The sequence below is a fragment of the Salmo trutta genome, chromosome 14, assembly GCF_901001165.1.
Source record: "Salmo trutta chromosome 14, fSalTru1.1, whole genome shotgun sequence".
NCBI lineage: Eukaryota > Metazoa > Chordata > Actinopteri > Salmoniformes > Salmonidae > Salmo > Salmo trutta.
In genome coordinates, this window is record NC_042970.1 from 77,321,697 (window position 1) to 77,330,906 (window position 9,210).

Consider the following 9,210-nt stretch of genomic DNA (forward strand, 5'->3'; position numbering starts at 1 on the left):
AGGAAGAGGTTTTTTTGGGGGGGGGGGTATTTTTCTCCCTGCTCTGCTGAATAGTATTGTTCTCTGCTCATACAGGCCTACGGCACTAATTTGGTGGTAACAAAATAAATAATCATAAATGTTTTATTTTTACATGTATTATTTTTCAAATGTGATTCATCAGGGGGTGCTGAAGCACACTCAGCATCCTTACTTCCTGCGGCTATGCATACCATGTGTTTATTCCACGTTAAGTACATTCCTATGACTACGGAATGTCTTCAGGTTTAAAGTGTGTGTGTGTTTCCGTGTGTGTCTGTGTGACCGGTTGGTGGGTCCACTCGGCCATCCTGTATCTCTGCTAAACCGGTCTGGTCCAAAGGTAGAGACAGATAACAGATTGAACCCTTTCATCTGATGATCATAAACACACACACCAGTTGGGTCAATAGACTCAACAAAGACTATTTGTATCATGAGGATGAGTCACCTATTATTTCACAAGGATATGATTTTCCTTGGAGACCTCTGAATGCAGACATGGAAGAACTTCCTGAATTGACTATATCCATTTACTGATACAGGACAAGTTTAGTAGGTGGGAACAGGAGCACAAACAGTTGATGGTCAAACTGTAAGGTTACACTTACTAAAATACACTATATACAAAAGTATGTGGACACCCCTTTAAATGAGTGGATTCTGCTATTTCAGCAATGCCCATTGCTGACAGGTGTATAAAAGCGAGCACACAGCCATGCAATCTCGATAGATAAACAATGGCAGTAGAATGGTCTTACTGAAGAGCTCAGTGACTTTCAATGTGGCAGCGTCATAGGATGCCACCTTTCTATCAAGTCAGTTCGTCAAATTTCCACCCTGCTAGAGCTGCCCCGGTCCACTGTAAGTGCTGTTATTATCACGTTTCAGGTAAGACCCAGATGCAGACAGTGTCGAAGTAACAAAAGTGTATTACTAGAACAGGGGGCAGGCAAAACGACAGGTCAAGAGTAGGCAGAGGTCAGTAATCCAGATCAGAGTCCATAAGGTACAGAACGTCAGGCAGTCTCGGGGTCAGGGCAGGCAGAGGTCAATAATCCAGATCAGAGTCCATAAGGTACAGAACGGCAGGCAGTCTCAGGGTCAGGGCAGGCAGAGGTCAGTAATCCAGATCAGAGTCCATAAGGTACAGAACGGCAGGCAGTCTCAGGGTCAGGGCAGGCAGAGGTCAGTAATCCAGATCAGAGTCCATAAGGTACAGAACGGCAGGCAGTCTCAGGGTCAGGGCAGGCAGAGGTCAATAATCCAGATCAGAGTCCATAAGGTACAGAACGGCAGGCAGACTCAGGGTCAGGGCAGGCAGAGGTCAGTAATCCAGATCAGAGTCCATAAGGTACAGAACGGCAGGCAGTCTCAGGGTCAGGGCAGGCAGAGGTCAGTAATCCAGATCAGAGTCCATAAGGTACAGAACGGCAGGCAGTCTCAGGGTCAGGGCAGGCAGAGGTCAATAATCCAGATCAGAGTCCATAAGGTACAGAACGGCAGGCAGTCTCAGGGTCAGGGCAGGCAGAGGTCAATAATCCAGATCAGAGTCCATAAGGTACAGAACGGCAGGCAGTCTCAGGGTCAGGGCAGGCAGAGGTCAGTAATCCAGATCAGAGTCCATAAGGTACAGAATGGCAGGCAGGCTCAGGGTCAGGGCAGGCAGAGGTCAATAATCCAGAGTGTTGTGACGAGGTAAAGAACGGCAGGCAGGCTCAGGGTCAGGGCAGGCAGAATGGTCAATAATCCAGAGTGTTGTGACGAGGTAAAGAACGGCAGGCAGTCTCGGGGTCAGGGCAGGCAGAGGTCAATAATCCAGAGTGTTGTGACGAGGTACAGAATGGCAGGCAGGCTCAGGGTCAGGGCAGGCAGAATGGTCAAGAACCTGGAACTGGAAAATAGGAACTAGAACAAGACAGGAGCAAGGGGGAAACGCTGGTAGGCTTGACAAACAAAACGAACTGGCAACAGACAAACAGAGAACACAGGTATAAATACACTGGGGATAATGGGGAAGATGGGCAACACCTGGAGGGGGGTGGAGACAAGCACAAAGACAGGTAAAACAGATCAGGGTGTGACAGTTATTGTGAAGTGGAAAAGTCTAGGAGCAACACAAGTGGTATGCCACACAAGCTCACAGAACGGAACCGCCGAGTGCTATCCTCTGTTGCAACACTCACTACCGAGTTTCAAACTGCCTCTGGAAGCAACGTCAGCACAAGAACTGTTCGTCTGGAGCTTCATGAAATGGGTTTCCATGGGCGAGCAGCCGCACACAAGCCTAAGATCACCATGTGCAATGCCAAGCGTCGGCTGGAGTGGTGTAAAGCTTGCCACCATTGGACTCTGGAGCAGTGGAAATGTGTTCTCTGGAGTGATGAATCACACTTCACCATCTGGCATTCCGATGGACGAATCTGGGTTTGGCGAATGCCAGGAGAACGCTACCTGCCTCAATGCATAGTGCCAACTGTAAAGTTTGGTGGAGGAGGAATAATGGTCTGGGGCTCTTTTTCATGATTCGGGCTAGTCCCCTTAGTTCCAGTGAAGGGAAATCTTAACACTACAGCATACAATGACATTCTAGACAATTCCGTGCTTCCAACTTTGTGGCAACAGTTTCAGCATGACAAGGCCCCTGTACACAAAGTCAGAGAGGGGGAGTGGGAGAGACAGAGAGAGAGAGAGAGAGAGAGAGAGACAGAGAGAGAGAGAGGGGGAGACAGAGAGAGAGGGGGGAGACAGAGAGAGAGATATATGTATATTCTGTAGTTTGATTGTCAGTATTTAAATTGAAAAGAAAAAACAATACAACAACACAGTAAAACAATAAAACAACAAGACAATACAGAGACTGCAATGCATGTGTGTGTGTGTGTGTGGGTGTATGTGTGTGTGTGTTAGTGTGTGGGTGTTTGTGTGTGTGGGGGTGTTAATGTGTGTATGTGTGTTAGTGTGTGGGTGTGTGTGTGTGTGTGTGTGTTAGTGTGTGGGTGTATGTGTGCTAGTGTGTGGGTGTGTGTGTGTGTTAGTGTGTGGGTGTATGTGTGCTAGTGTGTGGGTGTGTGTATGTGTGTTAGTGTGTGGGTGTATGTGTGCTAGTGTGTGTGCACAACTAGCTCTCACAGTCTCATGTCAGAATTAGACGTTCATCCATTTTTCTCGAACGTCAAATTTCAAAGTGTTTAGGGTTAAGGTTAAGCATTAACTCCGTAATGGTTAAGGTTAGGGTTAAGGTTTGGTTAACACATTTCTATCACTGGCTTCAAACTTGCAACCTTTGGAATCAGAGGCAGATGCTTACGCCCATCCACCATCCTTGTCCACAACGCCCCAGCAAAACCGAAACCTACTACCAAAACCTACTGGAAGGTAACAGTTGTCATGACGTTGGCCTGTGGGTAAGGTTTATGACCCCCCCCATAAATACCTTTCTCCCTTCCCCTCTCTTACTGACCTTACTGAAGGACTGCTGTCCTGTTAAATATAGAGAGTCTGGGAACATCAAACAAATGGGGAAAGGAACCATCTTTTGATGATAAAACCAGTTGGAAATATGCTTGATAACGTAATGAGTATGTATGTCAGTTCATTGTTATCTGAGACATTATGATTGATGACAGGACGACATAAACTGTACCTGAGAAAGTATACACCCTCTAGTTATCAGAGTCACATGGAATTGTTATGCAATTGAAATGTTTGATATTGAAATTGTTTGTTAGGAGATTAAATGTCATTTTAGCTTCCAAATGAGAGAATTGGGTTTTCATAAGGAAAGTGCCCTGCTCGATCAGTGGCCAACCCTGTGAAGAGACAGGGGTTATAAACGATGAAACACCTCCTTCCCTCCTCTCCACTATATAAGCCTTTGACGAAAATACATTCACCATGTTCCAGTACGGGAGGTCTGCAGCCTCTATGTTAGAAGGACAGACACATATCAAGGACAGAACTAAGCCAACCTCGGCGTGAGCTATGGTATGAACTGGTATGAACTTTGAGCTTATTCACTACAGAAGTGATACTTCCTAGCCGTTGAAAGGACGGACGACGGATCCAGTCTAACAACCAGACGAAGATACCACCACGTATCCAATTTGCCACCATTGACATTCTTCCACTACAGGAAGATCTGTTGGCTTAATCAGGTAATATTAATTACCTGATTAATTACCTGATTAGCTTAATCAGGTAATATTAATTACAGAGAAATAATTTTATAAGTTAGCATGTCATATCACTTAATCCGGCATAGCCAAAGACACGACACAGTGCTCACTGTTGCCCCTAGTGGCCGGTATCCACGCCATCTCCCGAAGTCCTCAGACATGGATGGACATCGAATACTGACTTGTATCACTGGTGACTTGCCTGGTGTGCAAGCCTTCCTGCCTGCTTGCATGCGTGGCTGTGTCCCACCGGTGCACGTGTGAGCCTGCGTGTGTGCCTGAGTGTGTGTGTGTTTGCTTGTGCATGACTACATGCATGCATGCGTGTGTGTGTGTGTGTGTGTGTGTGTGTGTGTGTGTGTGTGTGTGTGTGTGTGTGTGTGTGTGTGTGTGTGTGTGTGCGTGTGCGTGTGCGTGTGTGCGTGTGTGCGTAAGTGTTCTGGGCTGCTCGCAAGTGTGTCTGCGTCCCACATTATTATCCCACAATCCCTTGCTCACCCAGGAAGTACCAGACCAGAGTGCTTCCTCCGGCGAGGATGACGATGGTGACGATATAAAGAAGGCTAGGAGACACCCGCAGGGTCGTCTAGACGTATTAGAGGACGTCACAGAGGTCTCGTTACCAGCCTGTAAAGAACATCATCAACACCACCACCACACAAACCCACACACACACACACACACACACACACACACAATCCTCTCTAACAGCTGGCATCAGAGTTTAGAGTTCTGCATGAGTAGGATTCTGCATACAGGCTCAGGTATTCTTTCATCCTAACGGTAATGATTGGGTTAGAGTATGCTAGTCTGACTCTAGATCTGTTCTTATGGACAAGGGAACTATTATAAAGTAGAAAATATATGTTATTTACTTGAAATGGTAACTAAATCATAGGCCTATTGTCAATCACTACTTCTGCTGACCTATTCTAATGGCAGGTCCACAGGAGCGCGACTTTTTGGAGCCGTGCCCGAGCGCCATAAAACTTCACAAATCCGTTATTCCCTCGAGACATGTACTGTCTCTGTCTGGTAACTGTCAAAGCATTAAACATTTAACAACAGTTCCGTCCTCGTTCTTGTTATTATTTCGCCTCCATGGCCTATTTATTGCCTTACCTCCCTACTCTTCTACATTTGCACACACTGTACATAGATTTTTCTATTGTGTTATTGACTGTATGTTTGTTTATGTGTAACTCTGTGTTGTTGTATGTGTCGCACTGCTTTGCTTTATCTTGTCCAGGTTGCAGTTGTAAATGAGAACTTGTTCTCAACTGGCCTACCTGGTTAAATAAAGGTGAATTAAATAAAAATACATTTAAAAAAGCCATCGCCTGTAGCACCGTACATCCTCTCGGGGCATGTAACAAGTGTGGGCTCTATTGACATCACCAGTGGACCTCTAACAGCAGCAGCACCTTCACCATCATCCGGGCAGCCCGCCCCCCGCATCCAACAGGGTCTGTGCTATCTGGTATTGTTGGGACAGCTCTACCCCATTGAAGTTGAAAATGAAATGAGTTAAAGTAAGGGTTAGTGTTCGGGTTTAGGGTATGGACGTCCTAAGGATCCCGGAATAGCACTGACCCATCCCACAGGTATGCCTATGCCCTCTAATGGTACATTTCAATGGGTCCAATGGAAGTGTTTGTAGAATTTAAAACACACAGAGACAGAGACAGAGACAGAGACAGAGACAGAGACAGAGACAGAGACAGAGACAGAGACAGAGACAGAGACAGAGACAGAGACAGAGATAGAGACAGAGAGAGAGAGTTGATTCTTTATTAATTGGCTGAAATATAAAAAACACCAACTTTCAGCTATGTTAAACAATACATCCCTTCACCAATGACTATCAATAAGATTGTAATAAAAATTAAGCTGCCTTATAAAAATACATTTAAAAAGGAAAACCCAAACATAATTTCATCTGCAACATTTTTATTCATTTTTTTTATTGAATTTTTGATAGAATATTTAAAACATACAATATACTTGAAGCGAAGCCGCTCAACATCAACTACATCACATTAGTCATCTAACAGACTCCCATCCAGAGAGACACACAGAAGCAACTAGGGTCAACGCCCTGCTGAAGGGCACGTCGACAGATGTCCCACAAGGTCAAAAACGTGGCCCCAAACCAGCGAACGATCAGCCCCCGGCCCAAGCTCCCAACCGCCAGGCCACCAGCCCTCCAAGACCCCCCCCCCACAGTTCCCCAAGAGCTGCCCCTCAACCACCCAAGACATGTTTTATCATTCCATTCCCCACCCCAAAGCCCCCAATGCACCAACAACCAACAAAATGAACAAAAGACAAAAAAAGAGAAAGACAAAGGAAAACAGAAAACAACAATGCAAAAAACAAAAGACATCAAGGACAACTAAAATCATAACAGCAAGGCCAACTGAATATGTTTGAGTGAATGTATGGCACTATTTATGTGCACGTGTGCATTTGAAGGAGAGTGTGTGTATATGCATGTGTACAAACACCTGCACGGCATCAGCCTCAGGGAAACAGGCATTAGCTGTAAAAACACTGCACCTCAGTGTCATTCAAACTTACTTTTTGTTTTGTTTTATTTTGACTTGTTTTACTTTTATCTTTGACCGTCATTCTATCCCCTACCAAGCAACTCCAATCCCACTTGTCTCTAATTCCACATCCCAACCCTCAGCTTCCCTCAGCTTCCCTCAGCTTCCCTCAGCCCATCCCACCTATCTCTGCTGGCCACTCTTCGGATTTCTATGCACCATATATCTTTCAACTATGCTGTGATGTTTAACATACAACAGTATTATTTAAATATACAAAAATAATAATATAATTTTTCAAAAAGAGACATTACATTCAAGATGGTCATGTTATAAATAACATAATAATACATTCTTCATTTCTACTGAGAGATTTAGCTGTATCAGATCAGTATTTACTGTGAGCACAATCATAGTATCATATTCATATCATAAATAGATGTAATACTGACATGAGAGGTAGAAAAGTGTTTAGAAGTGGTATAAAAAACACCAAGGCCCGAGGGGGTGTGGTATGTACCAATATACCACAGCTAAGGCCTGTTCTTACGCACGATGCAACGTGGAGTAAATTAGCCATATATCACAAATGCCCGAGGTGCCTTATTGTTATTATAAACTGGTTACCAAAGTATTTAGAGCAGTAAAAATAAAATGTTTTGTCATATCCGTATCATACGGTCTGATATACCATGTATTTCAGCCAATCAGCATTCAGGGCTTGAACCACCCAGTTTATTAAAGCTTATAGACTATTTTCTGAGCATTCCACAGAAAATGTATGACTTGAGTGGTTAACTCAACTGCTATTTCTTCTTTGTTTTTTAAACTAACAAAGTAGCCTACAAGACAAAGCACTGTTTATGACTGTAACACAAAGCAATGAACAATAACTGTCTGTCTCTATCCACCTGTTACCATCCTATAGAACCACATTAACTGTCTTTATCCACCTGTTACCATCCTATAGAACCACATTAACTGTCTTTATCCACCTGTTACCATCCTATACAACCACATTAACTGTCTTTATCCACCTGTTAGCATCCTATGGAACTGATGATATGCACACTAATGAGTCTTTGTGAGCATCAGAGAGGGCAACAGAAAGCACGTATGTGTTCCTTAGAGTTGTAGCTTTCATCATATTTTGAAGTTTAAACCGTTCAAATGCTACCGCCAAATGCAGATGACAAAAAAAAATCATTGACATTCTACATAGGCACTATAAACCAGACTATAGACAACCACCATAGTGCTTGTCATTTTGGCACTGAACGTCGGATTTTGGTGGAAATAATTACTTTTTTTTACAGATCTTTTATTACTGTTCAGGGTATAAATTCATAAACGGGCCGGATCTGGCGCGCGGACCGCTAGTTGAATAGCCCTGATGTACAGTATCTACTGTACATGCATATCTATGAGCTTATCTAAAACATTCCCATACCTCAACATCCCATTTAAAGGTAAATCTGGGATTCAAACAGCAACAAAATGAATGTACCAATTCCAGATTGCCCCTTTTTTCTTTATCCACCTGGAAGCACTGTATCCCTCCCAATGACCTATATAAACCCTGGATTGCGGATGCTACTGTATGTTTTGACCAATGAGAGGCTTTGAAGCCACCGGGCGACCATATTGGCACTCCTCAGAAAAGCAGTCCTCCATAGAGTTACCACAGTATGAGTCATAATACACATAAAACTTAGCAGTCATACAGGGAAATGGTTCCAACCGTTTTTACACCATACATTTTTCCCATAGGGGATTTTGGAAACACTTAAAATAAGGGTTGTGTTTCATGTAGGCTCATGATGTGATGTTTTGATAACCATGTAAATCTCTCGAGGACAATGTGACTTTTATCAATATATTCGCCTGTATTTACACCCCCCCCCCCCCCCAAAAAAAAGTGATGCTAATTAGCTGCTAATGTGGCTATCATAAAGAACTACAAATGCCATGAGGGAAAAGGTAATAATTAAAAAAATAAGTTTTTTAAATGTAACCTTTATTTAACTAAGCAAGTCAGTTACGAACAAATGTTTACTTACAATGACGGCCTACTGGGGAGCAGTGGGTTAACTGCCTTGTTCAGGGGCAGAATTACATTTTTTACCTTGTCAGCTCAGGGATTCAAACCAGCAACATTTTATTTACTGGCCCAACGCTCTAACCACTAGGCTACCTGCTGCCCCAAATCTCTGGATTAAGTGTCTAATGTTAGCTAAATGGAGTAATGAATGAATTGGCAGAATCTTTTTAAATGTACAATTCTGGAAACTGTCTTGTGCAAGTTTTAAATTGACACAATACCTGTTAGCAAAAGGTGTCAGCGATGACACCAGAGATGATGTGCAGGACCTTGTTGGGATTTGTAGTCTTGCATGATGTCTATGTTGATGCTAATTAGCATTTTCGAATTGGAGAGTGAATAGAGCCGAATATACAGTACCAGT

General features: G+C 43.6%; 1 long non-coding RNA gene across 1 annotated transcript; it reads right to left on the minus strand.

Annotated features, from left to right (window-relative positions):
• Window positions 1-6,765: 6,765 nt before the first annotated feature.
• LOC115147447 (uncharacterized) lies at window positions 6,766-8,551 on the minus strand. The gene is made up of 2 exons (XR_003866341.1): window positions 7,699-8,551; window positions 6,766-7,656 (listed from the first exon to the last, which is right to left on the minus strand). It is a non-coding gene; the product is annotated as an uncharacterized LOC115147447 (long non-coding RNA).
• Between the last annotated feature and the right edge of the window lie 659 nt (window positions 8,552-9,210).